This window comes from Stegodyphus dumicola, chromosome 4 (assembly GCF_044657685.1).
Source record: "Stegodyphus dumicola isolate Sdum_Otavi_A_Nest chromosome 4, ASM4465768v1".
NCBI classification, from domain to species: domain Eukaryota; kingdom Metazoa; phylum Arthropoda; class Arachnida; order Araneae; family Eresidae; genus Stegodyphus; species Stegodyphus dumicola.
The window spans coordinates 193914360-193933572 of record NC_140771.1 but is presented as its reverse complement, the minus strand read 5'-3'; the positions used below and the strand labels follow the sequence as shown (position 1 = coordinate 193933572).

General features: G+C 31.6%; 1 protein-coding gene across 5 annotated transcripts in view; it reads right to left on the bottom strand.

Moving 5' to 3' along the window:
- The window catches only part of nwk (FCH and double SH3 domains nervous wreck), a 152620-nt gene that overhangs the window by 36194 nt on the left and 97213 nt on the right, over nucleotides 1-19213 (bottom strand). The window lies entirely within an intron of this gene.

The following is a 19213-nucleotide window of genomic DNA, read 5'->3' as shown; positions in this document are numbered from 1 at the left end:
CAAAGAAAGGTGTATCACTTACATCAGATATTTTTTGCTTTGACTTCACTTCTTGTATGAACCCCAAATCTACTGCAATCTCTTACAATGTAAATGAAATTTTTAAATGACAAGTAAAAGCTTTATTCATTAGAGTAAAATTTAATTCGATTAGCTAGTATTGCCTATTTGAAATTTCCTTAATTTTTTTATTATTTTCTTGATACACTGTAACAAAACTAATCATCGAATTATTTCCCGTACATTTTTATATATTTAATTTAAAATCTTATTTTTTTTTTTTTTTTTTTTTATATGGAAAAAAAAACTTTGGCTTAGATATTTAAGGTTCTGATTTAAAATTGCAGTTATTTAATTTAGAGTTTTTTTAGGTTATTGCACATTTCCTACAGCAATGAAAGTTTGTATTATGCAAAGTACTAGTTTCAAAGATTAAGAAGGTAGTAGTAACTGTTTTTAGTTGTTCTTGATAAAAAGATTACTAGAGAAGTGGCACTTCTTTTTTTAAATTAGGCTGAAAATTCAACATTAATCATAATAAAATTTAGGAGCAATTTTTTTTTACCATTTCTAAGTTTTAAATGTGTAACTGTTGAAACTATCTTTATAATTCCATTAATATTTCCTTTTTCTTAGACTCATAAAAGTAAATGGCTTCAAGAATTGTATCTTCCAAGACCATCCTCACAAAAACTTTTCGGTGTCCTTAAAATTAGATTAGGCGAACCTAAATACCTATGTAAGTTTATTTCAATGTTTTGGTATATGTAGGTTAAAAATATGAAGCATTCACACTATAACCCGTATATTTTAAATGTTATAAATAAAATTATTAAAATGTTAAACATAAAATCGTGGATTTCCATTTTGTAATTAGAATTTAAATACATTAAATTTTAAGTGTTAATTTAAGTCTGTAAGTATCAAATAAATAACGGGAACTATGCATAACAAATTATACATTGTAAAATACCAGAACTTTATTTACATATTTCTATATGACTTTAGCTGTAGTTTTCTCAATTAATTATATTTAAAAAAATATAAAAGTATCGACTGAAATGTAAAATATTATTTAATAATTAAAGTTTTGAAAAATTAATTTCAAAAATTTCATTTCACCAATGTCATTCATAATTGGCGCAACATAGTCATAATGAAACTTAAAACTAATAATATTTCTATGTGTTCAGATAAGATGATAAAATAAAATGCAGGTATTAGGTATAACATTTCAATGCAATTCATAGATCAGAAAATAATAAACTGTTTGTATCCTCAGGGAATCATTAGGAATTGAAAAGAAATTTAAAACCTTCAAACCTATTTGTTCATTAATGAAAGGGAGGAATTTATTGTGGAACTCATGAGATGCGTCGAGGCTGAATCCACTCAAAGAAAATGATTCCCCCATTCTTTCTTTTCCTGATACAGCCTCGCTGTGATCCTAATGCAACACTGCTGAGAAGATAAGTGTGACTAAGTGACCTATCAATCACCCCTTTTTATTTTTGACTCATTCTGGGGAGCTGGAAAAAGATGCTACGATGTATGTGTCTCGGGGCTTATGGTCTGGGCCCAGATTTCACCCCGACGATAGTCTGCCGACGCTAACGGATGACGATGCATTTCCTGTGAATGTATCTCTCTCGGGGCAAATGGTGAACTGGTTAAATACTAAATCAAATTGTTTGCTTACGTCCAGGCACTTTGCACAGTGAAAAAAATGACATTTAATAATGCTATGAATTTTGTATATATCTAAATAATAGTGAAATTATATGTGAAATTGTAGTATCTTTTGTATAATGGAATATGACTTGCTTGAAAAAGTGAAGCTCTGCCAGAAAAATAAGGTTACAGGGGCAAGTCTATTTAACATTGAGGCAAATGACTATCTTGCTAAATTGGTTAGGTTAGGTTATTTAATTACGGCAAAGCCTCGAGGGCTATCTGCCTAAGCTGAGGGATGCCTTCGTGGAGGACTTTCTAAGGGAAACTGGCTCGTATGCACGTTACACATGGGAAAAACCACGAAAACACCCATGCAGCCAGCCCATTCATGAGATTGGAACCTCGGACCGAACTACCAGTGTTCAGAGACTTTACCACTCGGCCGCTGGTGGGCCCTTGCTAAATTGGCAAGATATCTCTATCGCTGCTGAGCCAGAATCTCGGCAGTTTTCATATCTTATGAAATGAACTGGAGACTTAAAAAAACTACAGAGACAGTAGTTTTCAATAATGAATGAAAGTAGAAATGAGTGCTGCTTACCATATTTGCCATTAATTTTACAAATAACGTAAGCAGCGCTTATAAACATATATTATTAACAACATATTTTATTAGCACTTACAAAGGATTTAAATGATAGATATATCATTTAAATTTTTTGTAAATAATAATAAAATATTTTGTTTTCTTAAAGGAAGCCCTCTACTTTAGATTGGAATAATCAGTTCTTTTATAAGAAGACCTCTTTCATGAGCCACCATGAAGAAGAAAAAAGGTAAGGTTTATCTTTTCCCATATTATTATTGATCTTCTAATATATTACCCTTCTATATCTCACCCTGGGAGGGATTATTTATTGTATTATTATATGATTACAAATATATGATCACTTATTAACTCTACAAATGGAGGGTCTAAAGAAATTACAAATTCTTTTAAAGCGTGTTTTTATATGAATATCTAATAAATTGCAAGACTGTTTAGGAAAAGAAGTACCTGATATAGAAAAAATTGAAATCCTCATGATGCAGTTAGAAGAAAAATGGTCAGAATTTCACTTGGTAGAAAAAGAAGTTATAAAATTGTTATCTGAGGACCTTAAATTAATGATTTTCATAAAGCGTATAAGGGTTGTAAAATATATAGAGATAAACATTTATGGCTTAGAACTAAGATACGAAAAATAATTAATGTGTAATACTAATTAAAATGATAAGAGTATTCTTAATGCTACAGTTCAAAACCGGAAATTTAAACTGCCAAAAATTGAATTTTAAAAAAAATCAGTGATTAAGGAATGGCTGGGCTTCCGGGTTCAATTTAAGAAAATTCACAACAATCCAGATATGCCACCTGAAGATAAAATGCAATATTTATTTCAAGCCACAGCTGAAAGATATAATGCAAGAGTTATCTTTGATTCTTTCCTCATGTCAGCTGACAATTATCATCAAGTAATTGAATGTCTTAAAGCTCAATTCGGCAAAGGTGACATCTTCATAGAAGTAAATGTAAGAGAGTTGTTGAGCTTAATTTTGAATAATACATAGAGCCGAAACTTAGCGACATAACTCGTGAAGCTGTATAATAAAACTGAAACTCATCTGAAAGCACTCAAGACATTAAATGTCATGTCTGATAAATATGCAAGTATATTATACCCTCTTGTTAAATATTGTTTGCCTGAATATGTTATTAGAGTAGAGAAAAGAAGTGTAGGTTTATACTGCAATAACTCATCAAATAAACTTATTGTTTGGAGTGTGGTCCAAATTTGGTAGAACTAATTCCTTCTCTTCTGTTGAGATTTCATTAAGGCAAGTTAGCTACTACAGCAGAAACTGATAAGACTTTTTTACAGATCAGTGTAAAAACTCAGGAGAGAGATTGACTACTATGTTTTTAGTGGAACAAAGCAGAAGAAAAGAAAACAAAAATATTTAGTCATACTATTGTTTGGGAGTCAAGATATTAGTCCTTTCCTTCTGCCAGCTGTTATAGAATTCCCTCAACAATAGCACATGAAAGATTCTTGTTATGATACAGAGATAACAACTAAACTCCTGCATAGCTTACATATATAATAAACACTACTACTATATATAGCGTTGTTGCCAGTTTTGACTATGAATCCAAGATGATTCAGTTCACTGAAAAATCTCGAGAAATAATGTACGAAGGAAATTTCGCTTCTTCAGAGCTGGTTACGTGCCAGTGATAACTTATAAGAGGAAACTATTTCACCCGTATTGAACCTCTTACGGAACTGTCAGAAAGACAATTTAAACTTTCAATCTGAATTGGTTAGACAATTTTAAAATGAATGAAATAACAGAGAGAACAATTCTCACTGTAACACACAAAATAATTTATCCTACTGTAATGTGGCTCATGCTCTCCTGTATCCGAAAATATTGTTGCAGAACCTATGGAAAACAAGAACTTCTTGGGATACCGAAGTCGACAAGCCCACAAAAGAAAACTTTGTGAACGTGTATAAAAACAGTCTTCTCTTAAAAGAAATCTCCATCCTACAATGGCTACATTCCAGCAAGGACAATAAAAAGTTCTGCAGCATTCACACTTTCTCTGATGCTAATAGTAATGTGTATGCTGCTGAAGTTTTCTTGAGAACTGCAACGACTTCTGGAGTTGAAGTTCATTTGTTGCCATTGAAGTTTAAAGTACTCCTGTTAAGTTTATCATGATTCTTTGTCTGGAATTAATAGCTGCGACAATAGAAGCCAGACTGTGCTCTTCTGTTTTAAATGGTTTACGATGGCAAAATGTTGAAAAGCACTTTTGGGAAGATTCTACAACAGTTTTGACATGGATTCAAAAACAACTCGTCTCGATTCAAAAACAAGGGTCTCGACTGTCTTTGTTGAAAACAGAGTTAAGGAAATTAGAAAACTGATGGATCCAAATGTACAAAAACATATTTCTGGAATAAAAAACTCAACTGACCTTCCATCAAGAGACTGCACGACCAAACAACTTTTGACAATAAGATGGTGAGAGGGGCAGGACTGTCTGAAGAAAAATGATGAATGGCCAAAATCAAAACTAGTTTCTGATCATGATGACACAACTCGTGAAATGAGAAAAAGCATAATGAAAACTCAGTGTAGAAACTGAAGTAATTTTTCATAGAATTTCATCATGTAGGAAACCAATTAGAATAAAAGCTTGGATTTTTAGATTTCACTTTAATCTAAGATCTAAAGCATCATTATGCTCTGGTGAACTGACTGTTAAAGAAATCAGCCAAGCTGGACTTACCATTTTAAAAACTGTCTAACGAGAAAAATTTCTTGATGAAATAAATGACCAATGAATAAAACCTTTTCATCCAGTACTTCATGAAAAAGGATTAATGGAAGTACGAACACAGATCTTCAGCAGAAAAGATCAGAAAAAATTTCAATTAGCCAATAATACTTCCATCAAAGTAAAGAATTGTGCATGTACTCATCGCATATAAGCATCAGGAACTTAGATATCCAGGGGTGCTGATATTAATGAGTCACCTTCGAGAAAATTACTGAATTTTAAAAAGTCTCCAAAACCATTTGACATGTTATCTTAAAATGTGTTCGATGTAGACAATTCACCGTGACTCATTCAAAACTGAAAACCACATTCTTGCCTGAAGATCGAGCAAAAGACACTACTATATTTGAAGTAACAGGTGTGGATCGCACAGGACCACTATATTTGAGGGATAAAAGAAAGGTTAGTTATATTCACTTGTACCATAAATCGTGCAGTGCATATGAAGCTAATATCTTTAACAGCAGAAGCCTTCCCACTCTCATTGAGAAGATTTATAACTATCTATTCCAATAATGGAAGAAATTTGATGAAAGCTCACAGTGACAGGGTTCGTACACATTTCTGCACATGGAAATTAAGTACTTTTAAAATGAGCAAATGGGAACTGAACAAATTCAATTAAAAATATTATCCATGCCTGAATTTCCCTTTTGTAATATCATTCTAAAAATAAAATAGATCCCTAAGTAGTATGCATTATTACTAAACATGAATTAACATAATTATTAATAAGTTTGAGAATAAAATGAACTTTATGCAATTTATCAAATAGCATTAACTCATTAACGAGCCCGCCCCTCGGAATTAAATGCTTTGAAAATGGCCGTGTTGTCAGTCAACAAACCCCTCAAAAAAAAAAAAAAAAATCGCTTTCGTTTTCTGAAATCTTTCTAAGATGACCCAGCCTAGGGCAGTATGTTTGCTTCCCCTTAGAGTGATGGATAAGCCATAAAACTGCATCCCCGCTATTGAATGGCAAGAAGTACTTGTTGCGTTTAGTTTCATCTCCCTCCTCTTTCTTTGTACTTGTTTCTTTTAATATGTGACGTCCGAATTTTCCGAAATCTTTTTAGAATTTTAGCTTCCAAGCTTGTAAATTTTCAATTATTCGACATGTTTTATTGGGCAGTATTTTAAGAAAGATCATTATTTATTTTGTTACACAATTTTTTTACTATTTACTTATCTATTTTGTTTAGTTTTTAGTAGGCCAATTTATTTTGGGATATTAAATTTTAATCCATTCTTTTACCGACTCAGTTTTTATCACATTATAAGTCCATATATATTTACGATGAGAGTACAATATTTATCAGAAATTTTTGGAAAATTTGGCATACGTATTTATATTTTAGCGTCGAATTTTTTCCACAAGTTGTTTGTTAACAGTCGAGCTCATCCTCGTAAACGCTTGATCTTTTCAACATGGAATTGGCAAGCAATAATCTTCCTAATGTTTTTAGGGATTTTATAGCAATTTCTAGAATTTTGGCGGTTTTCTACAAATATTTTGGTAAGTTTAGCTATTATACAGTTGCTACCAATGTGGAATTTAAAACTAAAAATGTATTCCTTCGCTGATTTGAGAGATCGCATTTCGAATTAAAACGGAAGTTTAAATGAATTTGATACAATCTTACCACAGACTAGAAATAATTATTTCACTGTGTTGGATGGATTTTTCTCACTTTTTCGCATTTTATACATTAAATGCATAAAGCAGACACGCAAAAAAATCCCTTTTGATTCTTATGGTTTCAGTTAAATGAATTGTAATATATATATATATATATATTTTAACTTTCAAAGTGTATTTGCTCGTTTATGCATAAATATAAAATCGTGGGACTTCCACTTACCAATTATGTGACTAAATTGCAGCATTTAAGCTAATAACTGAAATTATAGTACTAAAATGACATAGAATATAAGAATAATTATAGTCAATTTAAATAAATTTCTATTCTATTGTAGTCCATTTAAATAAATTTCTGTTTTCATTTAAAATTTGTCATTATTAGCACCTCCCGCAGTTTTATGCAATCATAGAATTTTCCGAATTCTATTAGGTCCTTAACATAATTTCAAGGCCTATTGAAAATTGATAATATGGAATGATTATGTCTTAAGTAACAATAGCCAAGTATTTGTAATTAAATAAAAATAAATACTGAATACCAGCCGCTTTTTTATTTATTTTTAGTCATATAACAAAAGATAAACAAGAATACTATTACATCTAAGAATTATTTAGTAAATTATTTTGCTAATATTATATGAATGAAGAAACACGGTAAAAATGTTTTAATGATTGAATTCACCATTAAAAATCAAACAAACCCCAAAATTCCTTTTTCCTAAATCTGCGTAAAATGTCTTGATTAAATATTATTTGAATGAGTTTTCCAAGTCTATTTTAAGTGATATAAATTATTATTAGTAATAATTTTTATATTATAACTTAGCAGAATATCATTTACCGTTAAAAATTATATCTAAAAGAATTAAATTTTGTAAAAGAATAAAAAATATAATTAACTGTTCCATTTTGTCCTCTAGGCATCTATTTATATAAAACTGGAATCTGGCTAGGGAATTTATGACTTGTATATGAACTAAAAATTGGTATCTTGAGAAAACTTGTCAGAGCATAAAAAGCGTATATTCTGTGATATTAGTGTATTAATCATACTTCTCTATATGTAAATGCAGTTTATAATTACCAGCATAAGTATCATAAGTATCATAATGGATGTTATTAAAACGACAAAAACTGAATGCATTATCAAACTACGGCTCTTTATCCCGTTAAGTATTGCTTGGGTCGTAACGAACACGAGTTTTATTTTTGAAATATTATTCCAAATAAAACAGGAAGTGTTAAACGATATGCATTTTAAAGAGTTTTGCTTTTTTATATGCATAGAAATGTTAAGTAGCTTTAAATTGTACTTCATTTCTGAAACTTCTGTGGTACTATTTTTAGAACAGATCAAAGACTTTAAAGAAAAAGTACATTTTAGTAATATGCAACGTTAATGATATAGTTCAAATGTTATTGAAAAGCTGTACGATTTGTAACTGGCACTGGAAGAAGCAAAATTTATCTGATGATCCAATCTTCATTTAATGAATTAATAGAGAATGATACAGGGTGAACTGCTGGTCAGCATGTTAGTTACATACGAAAGCTAAACTACTTTCTTTTTTCCCACCGACAGTGAGCCAGCCAATCCACTGGAGCAGTTAGCATAGGCAAACTACTATTTGCTTGTACAAAAACTGTACTTAAAGCTTACAGCTTATTTTAAATAATTTCGTATACTGAATACAGCTCCCCCGAAAAGTGCTGTTTTCTATCTTATTTGTTTTAGATTTCAGATTAAAGGAAAATAATCAGTTCTGTTTCTCAGAGACGGGATTCCTGCCTGTTTGTTTTTCGTGCTTTTCTACATGTGTAACCCAGTTTCCCACTGAAAGGGCTCCACAAAGGCCCATAGCTCTCGTAAGCTTTGTTATATTTAAATAACCCTAACCCTCATACTACGACAACTATCGCACTAAATTAAGGTAGAAGATTTTGAAACAAGATTTTAAATAAGACTCGGATCCCCACTGGCAGAGCATCTAAAATCGCTAAGCACAGCTAGCTCGACACGGGTTCAAATCCTGGCCAACGAGCTGGTTGCATGGAAGTTTTCTTGGCCAACGAGAATATAAGTCAGATCCTCTTAGAAAGTTTCCTTCCTCTTGGGCAGATAAACAATTGCGTGCTTCGCCGTAATCCAAATACATTAAACCCATCTGTATTGACAGCTATCATTCTATCTTTGTAAAGAAATATTAAGGTAAAAACATGTAAATATCAAATTTGCTTTAGATTGCAAATATTTTTAAGCAATTGACATTTTAAGCAGCTGAGCTTTTTAGTGGACTCATGAACAACTGAAAATTACAGCCCAGCTGGTATAGTGATTAGCGTCGCTGACTGCCATATCGAAGTGTCCGGCTCGAATCCTGGAGAAGGATGAATGTTTGTAAATGTATAGTGTCTGTGCAGCATGGGGGCACTCATATGCAGCGAGCCGAAAGTCCTCTTGAGAGGTTGATGGTAGGGCAACAACAACTGAAAATTAATAAAAAAGAACCTAAAATCAGTATAAAACTCTACTGATTACTAAAGCAATCTAGCAAAACCATTCCATTGGACGATAAATTCTACTCATATAAGAACAGTTGTATTTTTATAGTATTTATCAAGTTAAATTTATGAGAACCTACTCAAAGTTTGGTTTTTCAGAGATTCACCAGAATGGTGATAAGATCATTATGTGTGGGAGAGGCAAAAAAATGTTTTAAATGAAATAATTGCTGCAAAATGCACAAAGTATAAGTAGTTATATGAATAATTAAAAATATGCGAAATTTCTTCTGATGACCTCTTTCAAACAGCATAATATTTCTGCAAAGAAGTAGCACATATTTAGTTCACTCATGGTATTTGAGGCTATGAACAGAAGGTCCTCTTTATGAACAGAAGGTCGATTTGGGGCTATGAACAGAAGATTTTTATACTACTTCCTGATAAGCTATTGAGTTCAAATTTTGTAAACATATTGACTTCGGATGATAATACAATATGGTAAACCAAATTTTATAAAATTCCATTAATTTTTTTTTAATTTAATGTTGACACGATTTTTGAACATATTTTCATTTGCAAGACAAACTAAAAATGTCAAAACTTTAATGTTTGCACTGATGTAAAATATTCTATTAATTGAAATTTGTATGATATTTTTAACATAACTTCTGATTTCTGAGTGAAAAGTCAGAAAATGTTTTCAATTATTTGAGGCATTTATTTGAAGTAAAAAAATTTTTATTCATTTTTGAAAAATGATTTTTCAATTCAAAATTTTCATTGAAAATAAGTTATTAAGATTAAGAAGATAAAAATTTAAAAAGTTTTATAACATAAGCTTTTATTCAAAACTTTTAAAATTCTTAATAAACCAAAGGCAAAAAATAATTCATGGCATATTTTAATGGGAACAAGAGATTAATTAAACTTCTTCACAATATTCAATTTATATGCAATTTATATCAAGGATTATAAAAGTTCTGACACTTAAATAACGAAATCAAACAGTCGATTTCCAATGTCAAAAATATATATAGGGCGTGACTTTTTTTTATTATTCACTATATAAATTTGTAAATGAATTTTGTAAAGAATATTATTTAATCTCTTATTCCTATTAATCTATATAATAAATTACGGTACTCTTCTGTTATTGGGATCAGATTAAAAAATGTATGTATGTATGCATGTATATACAGATGTATGTGTTCATGTATGAGCATATATATATACATACGAACATATACATGTGTTTACACGCATATAAATACACAGACACATGCACATGATATACATACATACATTTCTGAATCCCTTCGGATAGCAGAACAATAGCTAAATTACTTTTGTTTTTTTAATTTAATAATCATTTGAGTTATAAATAAAAGCTTATTCTATAAAAATCTCCTTTTTTTATTTTTTATTTCTTAAACAGCTTCTAAAACAGAAATTCTTATTTCCTTTTCCATTAACTTTCTAACTGGTAACAAATTTCTTTTTACTTTAGAACCAGTGTAAGGTCGCCGTTATCATAAAACATCAAGAAGAGTTCTTGATAGTAAAACTTCCTGCGCTATTGAGGGTCATTCATTAACTATTGTCATCAGGGTTGGAGGGATGCTTGTCACCTTAGGCACTTGGGGGTGAAAGTGAGACAAAAATCCGGGCTATCTGTTTATGTGAGTATCGTTTGCTTCATTTTATTGTTGCATACAGCATTGTTGTTTTGTTTTTCTTCTTTTAATGTTTGAACTTTATGTGTGGCAACAAGATTTGATTGATGGAATTGTGTTTGTGACAGTCATGTAGAATGGCTCGCTTATTTTGTATCAATTATTTCGCATCGCTGACAAGTGTAATAAAATAAAAGCGTAGGAATACAGTCCATTTGTTGATTGATTGTTTGTGAAACGTATTAAAGTTTAAGAACATTTATTGTTGGTCAAAAGTCTAGCCGGAGAGCTAGTGAAGATAGTGACTGTTCTAAGTGTATTCTAACAACGCAAATATGCATATGGTTGGTGAAAATTATCCACTTTGTGAGGTATGTGGATTTTGAACAAAAATTCGTTTAATTTGTTGTTAAATTTTAAGAACAATGTTGTAATACAACATAGAATTCGATTTCATTTTAATAATAGTGTTAAGTGATTTAAGAACAATTTCTGTTTTTGAATTGATCAATTATGAGTGAACTTATAACTTTTAAAACAAAAAGAGCGGTCTTACGCAGGAGTGTTACTAATTATGTAAAGAAAATTGAAACTATTTTAACTGCAGATGAAATTAATTTAATAGAACTAGAGGAATGTGTTGAATTATTGACACAAAAAGAAACTGAGTTAAAGAAGCTTGATTCTGAAATCGAAAGTTTAATTACAGATACTAAAGAATTAGAAAACGAAATAGATAATGTTCAGGAGTACACAGATAAAATTTATTTGTGGAAATTTAAAGGTGAAAAAATATTAAAAAATCAAAATAATAAAAATAATTCTAATGGTGTAATTTCAGAACAGGTTCTTGACAATATTAAATTACCCAAGTTAACATTACCGACTTTTGGTGGTAATATTACAGAATGGATAGCTTTTAAAGATCTTTTCAGTGCTTGTGTAAGAAATAATACAAATTTATCTAATGCTCAAAAATTGCAGTATTTGAAGGCTTCGTTGAAAGGTGAAGCATATGGCATTATTCAAACCATTCAAATTTCGGATTGTAATTTTGAAATAGCATGGAATCTGTTAGACGAAAGATATTCAAATAAGAGAGAACAAATTTTTGCATATATTAAACGTTTTTTAAGTTTACCAACTATTCAAAATGAATCAGCATTTGCTATTTTAAATTTAGTTGACAATATTAATGAAGTAATTTGTTCTTTAGAAGTATTGAATCAAACCATTGATAATTTTGGTGACACTTTAATGACTTATTTAATTTTGCAAAAATTAGACCCTGCTACAAAATTATGGTGCAAACGTCAGTTAAAATCTAATGAAATTCCAAAACTTACGACTTTAATTGAATTCCTAAAAAACTATGCAAGAACACTTCAAAATAGCAAATCAACAAGTAACAAGGTACCTAAATCTGTGTTTCAAAATAAGAATAATGTTCTGGTTGCTACTTTGGGTTGTGTTTATTGTAAAGAAGGTCATAGTTTAGCCAAATGTTCGAAATTTCTAAATTTATCTGTTCAGCAAAGGATAGAATTTGTAAAATCTAATCGTTACTGTTTTAATTGTTTATCTAATATGCACTTGCTTAAAAAAATGCAAGAGTTTAAATACATGTCAACATTGCTTTAAGAAGCATCACAGTATTTTGCACATTGTAAATAATTCAAAGAATAAATCTCAGTTAAACAGTATATCTCCGCCTACGCAATCTATCATTAAAAGAGATGAATTAACGAGTCCTAAGGACGTTTCAGCCACAGTTTGTGGCTCTAATTATGATTCGAATGCAAAAGTAATCAAACCAGTCACATTTTATTGTGTACTGCTTTAATAAAAGTTCAAAATTCTAAGCAACAATTTGTGAAGTGTAGATGTTTATGTGACACTGGATCTCAGAGATCATTTATTTCAAGGGATTGTGTGAAGAAATTAGGATTACGAGTGAAAGATAATTCCATTTCTGTATCATGTCTAGGAGAATTTAATACTATAAGTAATGGGGAAGTCGATTTAGTATTCACTTCTCATTTTAAAAGTGATATTCGTGTATCAACATCAGCGTTTGTACTGGACAAGGTGACAGATAACATTCCCTTATGTATCTTTGCCATCAATCATCTTCGATAACTTCAGTGATTTACAATTAGCTGATCCATTATTTTACAAGTCACAACCAGCTGACATTTTATTTGGAGTAAATGTATTTCTGCATTTAATGATGGGAGAAATTGTCAAACGTGGTCCTGATCTACCATTTGCTCTAAATTCGAGGTTGGGATGGATAATTTCGGGTACTACAAATTTTGAGCCAGTATATGTAAATCATTTGAATACAAACACAGATGAGTTAGTAAATTCTTTCTGGGAGTTAGAAAAGTTTCCAAATGTACAACCTTTAACAAATGAAGAAAAACTTTGTGAAGAACATTTTAAAAACTCGCATTTTAGAGAAACATCAGGTCGTTATTCAGTTGCATTACCATTCAAACATAATAGAGATATTCTAGGTGACTCCCATGAAGTGGCGTACAGAAGATTTCGATACTTGGAGAAGAGGCTGTTATCTATGAAAGAAATTTACAACCAGTATATTAAGTTTATGAAAGAGTACTTTTCACTAGAACACGTAGAATTAGTGCCAGACACAGATTATGAATTAGAGAATAAACACTATTATATCCCACATCACTTCGTGTTAAAGGACTCTAGCTTAACAACAAAATTGAGAGTTGTTTTCGATGCGAGCGCTAAAACAACCACAGGTGTTTCTTTAAATGATACACTAATGATAGGCCCAAAAATACAAGATGACTTAATTTGTATTTTACTAAGATTTAGACTTCATAACATTGCAATAACCGCTGATATTAAAATGATGTACAGACAGATAAAGGTTCATGAAAAAGATAAGAGATTTTCAGAGAATATTATGGAGAGATAGCCCGTATAAGCAAATACAAGTTTGTCATTTGAAAACAGTTACATATGGAACTGCAGCTGCTCCATATCTTGCAACCAAAGTTTTGAGTCAGCGATTGATGAAGGATTGAACTTTTCAAAGGCAAAGAATATAGTTTTAAGAGATTTTTATGTTGATGATACGTTAACTGGTGTAAAAGATAGTTCGGAAGGTATTGCATTGATAGACGAATTGCAACATCTGCTAAAAAGTGGTGGCTTTGAGCTTCACAATTGGTCGACAAGTGAACCATCATTGTTAAAAACCTCTGGCTTAACAAACACAGATAGTGACAATATTCATCATGTAATAGAAGACAAAAGATTGAAAGTTCTGGGATTGGAATGGCATTCGGACAATGATGAATTCAAATGTAATGTCGGTGTAATAGAGTATCAAAGTGTTCCGACTAAAAGAATTATTTTGTCATTCGTAGCAAAACTATTCGATCCATTGGGGTGGATAGCTCTGTTTGTAATCCTCGCTAAAATGATCCTTTAGCAATTGTGGAAATTACAGTTATCATGGGATGATCCTGTAACAGAAGAGATTGATCGAAATTGGAGAAATCTATGTAGAGAAGTTAAACTTTTGAATTCTATAAATATACCTAGGAAAATTCTGCTACCTGATTATTTTCAATGTGAATTTCACGGATTTTGTGATGCGTCTGAAAGAGGTTATGCAGCAGTTATTTATATCAAAACTTGCAATAACTCTGACATTAATGTTAAACTCGTAACAGCTAAAACTCATGTAGCACCATTAAAATATATTACGATTCCAAGACTGGAATTATGTGCAGTAGTGTTATTGGCACGCTTGATTCAGTCTGTAAAAGCTGCATTAGTTATAAATTTTGATTTAGTGCAAGCTTGGAGTGATTCACAAATTGTGTTGTCATGGCTAAGGTCAGATCCTAAAAAATGGCAAGTATTCGTATACAATAGAGTTTCTGAAATACAATCCATCTTACCACCTAAGAACTAGAGTCATGTTGATGGAAAGGAAAATCCAGCTGATTGCGCTTCACGTGAATTATTTCCTGCAGAACTATTATCTCATCAATTGTGGTGGAATGGTCCTTCTTGGTTAAAGTGCAGTGAGATTGCCTTGTCTAAAAATATTCTTATAGATGAAGAGGCATTACCAGATGCACGTAAAACAGTCTCATTTATAGTTTCTGAACCTGTACAGGAACTTGCTATTATATCAAACATATCTTCATTTCCAAAGTTACAACGCATATTTGCTTGGATATTAAGATTCATATCGAATTCTAAAGTAGCATATCTAGAAAGAAATACATCTTTTTTATCTAGTAATGAAATTCGAGCTGCAACTTTCTGTATTGTCCGAATAATACAGCGATTTCACTTTTTTAAAGAAATTCAATATTTGGAGTTGGGAAAGGACTTACCTACAAACAGCAACCTCCTTAGCTTGTGTCCAATTTTAGATGACAACAAAGTGTTACGTGTAGGAGGAAGACTGAAAAATGTGCAACTGTCAGAAAATGAAAAACATCCAATCTTATTACCTTCAAAATACAATCTGACAGAAATCCTAATTAGACACTTTCATGTCAAATATCTGCATGCAGCACCGGAACTTCTTCTATCTTTAATTAGACAGCAATTTTGGATCATAGCTGCTAGATCTGCTATCCGAAAAGTAGTAAGATCTTGTATCACGTGTTGCAAACTTAGAGCTAAAACTGCAAGTCAAATAATGGCTGATCTACCGGAATCTAGAGTAACACAATCGCGACCATTTCATCGAACCTTTAACAAGAATAGATTTTTCTGGACCATTCATGATTAAACATCATGCAGGACGTGAACAAAAATCATTTAAATATTATGTATGCTTATTTGTGTGTTTTGTAATCAAGGCAGTACATCTTGAAGTGGTAGAAGATTTGTCAACAAATGCATTTTTAAGTGCATTGAAACGATTTATTGCAAGAAGAGGGAAACCATTTGAGATTTATAGTGACTGCAGTACTAACTTTAAAGGTGCAGACAAAGAAATCAGAAAATGTTTTTTGCAATGTAAGCAAAATCAAGAAATTCACAAATTTTTGTCTTTAGAGGAAATAAAATGGATATTCAACCCGCCATCCTTTCTCCCCATTTTGGTGGACTATGGGAATCGGCAGTAAAGTCAATGAAATTACATCTAAAAAGGACTGTTGGTGATACTGTGCTGACCTATCCAGAATTTCAGACCTTGATAGTGCAGGTTGAGGCTTGTCTCAACTCTAGGCCATTGTGTCCAACTTCGGCTGATCCAAATGATTTAACTGCATTAACACCTGGTCATTTCCTAATAAGAACGCCTTTAACTGCCATACCTGAACCAGACCTAAATTATAGTTCCTTCAATCACATTGACAGATGGCATGTGAGACAGTTTATTTTTCAGCACTTCTGGAAAAAATGGAGTCGAGAATACCTGTCTCAGCTTCAACAAAGACCTAAATGGCAAAAATGTCAAAACAATTTAGAAGTCAATGACTTAGTCCTCATCAAAGAAGACAACCTTCCGCCTCTTAAATGGAGGTTAGGGAGAATAATTGCTGTTCATCCGGGCTCAGATCAAAGAGTCAGAGTTGCTAGTATTAAAACTGGTCATGGTGTCATTAAACGACCAGTCGTGAAATTGTGTCCTCTTCCTATTCAGACTAAAAAACTATGAACTGCTTCGCATATAATATTTTGTGTTATTTTTCTTATGTTTATCTTTATTACAGACTAAGAAGTTTCAAAATGCTCCAACTGTTGAAATTCCCTGGGATTTCAACGAGGGCCAGGATGTTTATGTGAGTATCGTTTGCTTCATTTTATTGTTGCAAACAGCGTAAATTCCTTGTTTTTCTTCTTTTAATGTTTGAACTTTATGTGTGGCAACAAGATTTGATTGATAGAATTGTGTTTGTGACAGCCATGTAGAATGGCTTGCTTATTTTGTATCAATTATTTCGCATCGCTGACAAGTGTAATAAAATAAAAGTGTAGGAATACAGTCCATTTGTTGATTGATTATTGTTTGTGAAACGTATTAAAGTTTAAGAACACTATCTGTTTTTGACGGTTCTTTTAAGTCTAACAAAAAGACGGGTCAATCCGTTTTCAATGAGATATTTCAAGTGACAATATTACGGGAGAAACCGTTAAGGAGCTTGCATAAAAGAACGAGAAAATCCAGGTCAAACCGTTAAAGGGTTCAGTATTTTACACTTAAAACAGTTGGACATATTTGAAAGAAGATAAGTGACATTTACGTTTTACTAACAGTTAGCTTAATATTGATTTTTTTTAATGTCTCATTCTGTCACATACTTGGTCAGTCTAGAAGATTAGTAAACAGCAGGTAGATTTTGTGTCAAACGGCATAGGTTAAAATGAGAAGTAAGATCTTAATCAGAAAGACTGAATGTTGTACCGCTGCTGCTTGTCTAGAGAAAGACCTGCTGATTAGAACCAACCTGAAAGACCTGTTGTAGGCACGGATGGCAAGTGTTGAAAGTTAGTCAGGCTCTGTTTGATGCAGTTAGTGTCGTAGCTTCATGTAGAGTTCCAGAAATTGTAACCCAGTTAATATACTTTAAGGTTCAAATAAGCCATTAAAGCATTAGAGGTGATAAGTGTTGTTTTGTATTATTTTAAGTCTCACTAGATGCAAAGATTAAGTTTTACTTGAAATTTTACATTTTTGTATTTTATCTTGTGATCACAGTGAGTATTAATGAAAGGCAATAACTCACTTTAACATGTAGAAATAATTTTTAAGGGTAAGCAGTTAATTATAAATAATTCAATTAGGTAGTTTAACCTTAGTCATTATGTATACACGGCCACTATTAAATTTTTTTAACAATATTTGTTAAAAAAAAGCCCTATTAAAATCAAACTCTAATAAAACTTCACAGTTTAAAATACATGTAATTTATGACATTAGGATAATTACACATTAATAAAAGCTAATGTTTTGTAACAACAACACTCAAATATTTATCAGACATTTTAATTTAAACATTCCTTCCTAAACATTTTGGCTAGTTTATATCAAATTCCTTCTCTTTAAGCATCTTTTCTAACAATTAAAGATTTGCCTCAATATGCAAACCAGTGCTCTTGCTAGTTTCTGTGTGCTTTATCTCCTAACTTGTCAACCTGTCCACAATGTATCTATGAAGGTTCACTTGATCTGGTAAAAGTTAAATAGTCTAACCTCCCCCCCCAAAAAAAAAGACGTGAAGCACATTTTCACTATGTCTGAAAGTATTTACAATATCAAACAAAGGTTTAAATAAGCCTCTTATTTATAAGAACTAAGAACATAAAGGCATGTTCTGATGCTAACAAAATCAATTACAGCTCACGGTGACGTAATTAAACAAGAACAATCTAATTCAAACTAAAAATGTGGACTAGTGGTTAAAGATTATACAATTTAATTTTAATTTAATCTGGCTCAGTTAAAATCATATGAGGAAACAGAAGTGGGAAATTATAGTAAAGGCTCAAATCATAAACAATTGGGTAATTTATATAATAATAACTGCACATATCTTTGAAGAATAATTTTCTTTATGTATTCAGTTTCTTTCTTCAACACGCTTTTCATTTTAGAATTCTTGGATTTAATTAAGGATTTCTGTCATTCTAAAAAACACTAAATGCACTTAGAATTTATAAAAAAAGCAGCTAATTTTACTTCTTTAGTAATATGAACATTCAGAAAAAATATGAAATATATATGGTAAAGGGCTGATAACAGAGCTGATGTGGCAAAATTTTTAGAATTTAGTTACACACTAAACAACAAAATCTGGAAATGGCAAAACTTTTAGAATTTAGAGCAGGCTTTGGAAGCAGAATTTATAAAGGCATTAGGCAGCAGAATTTAGGAGTGGTGTCTTTAATTATGGCAAAGCACACTAGGGCTATCTGCCTAAGGGGAGGGATGCCTTCGTGGAGGACTTTCTAAGGGAAACTGGCTCGTATACACATGGGGAAAACCATGAAAACGCCCATGCAGCCAGCCCGTTCGCGGGATTCGAACCTCGGACCGAACTACCAGTGTTCAGCGACTTTACCGCTCGGCCGCTGGTGGGCGCAGAATTTAGGATTCCATAGAGATTGCATCAGGTGGGAAAATGCCTAGTGCTATGCATGTGATGCATTAAGACATATTAGATGAATCTTTTAAATTGTAAGTTTTCAATTTATTTATTAATAAAAAATCCCTAACTATAATGCCTACCCATGTGATAAGATAAGAAGCATTTTTGCTTGTGTCTAGTGAAAAGTAGAGAAAATAAATATACATGTTAAGATTCTAGTATC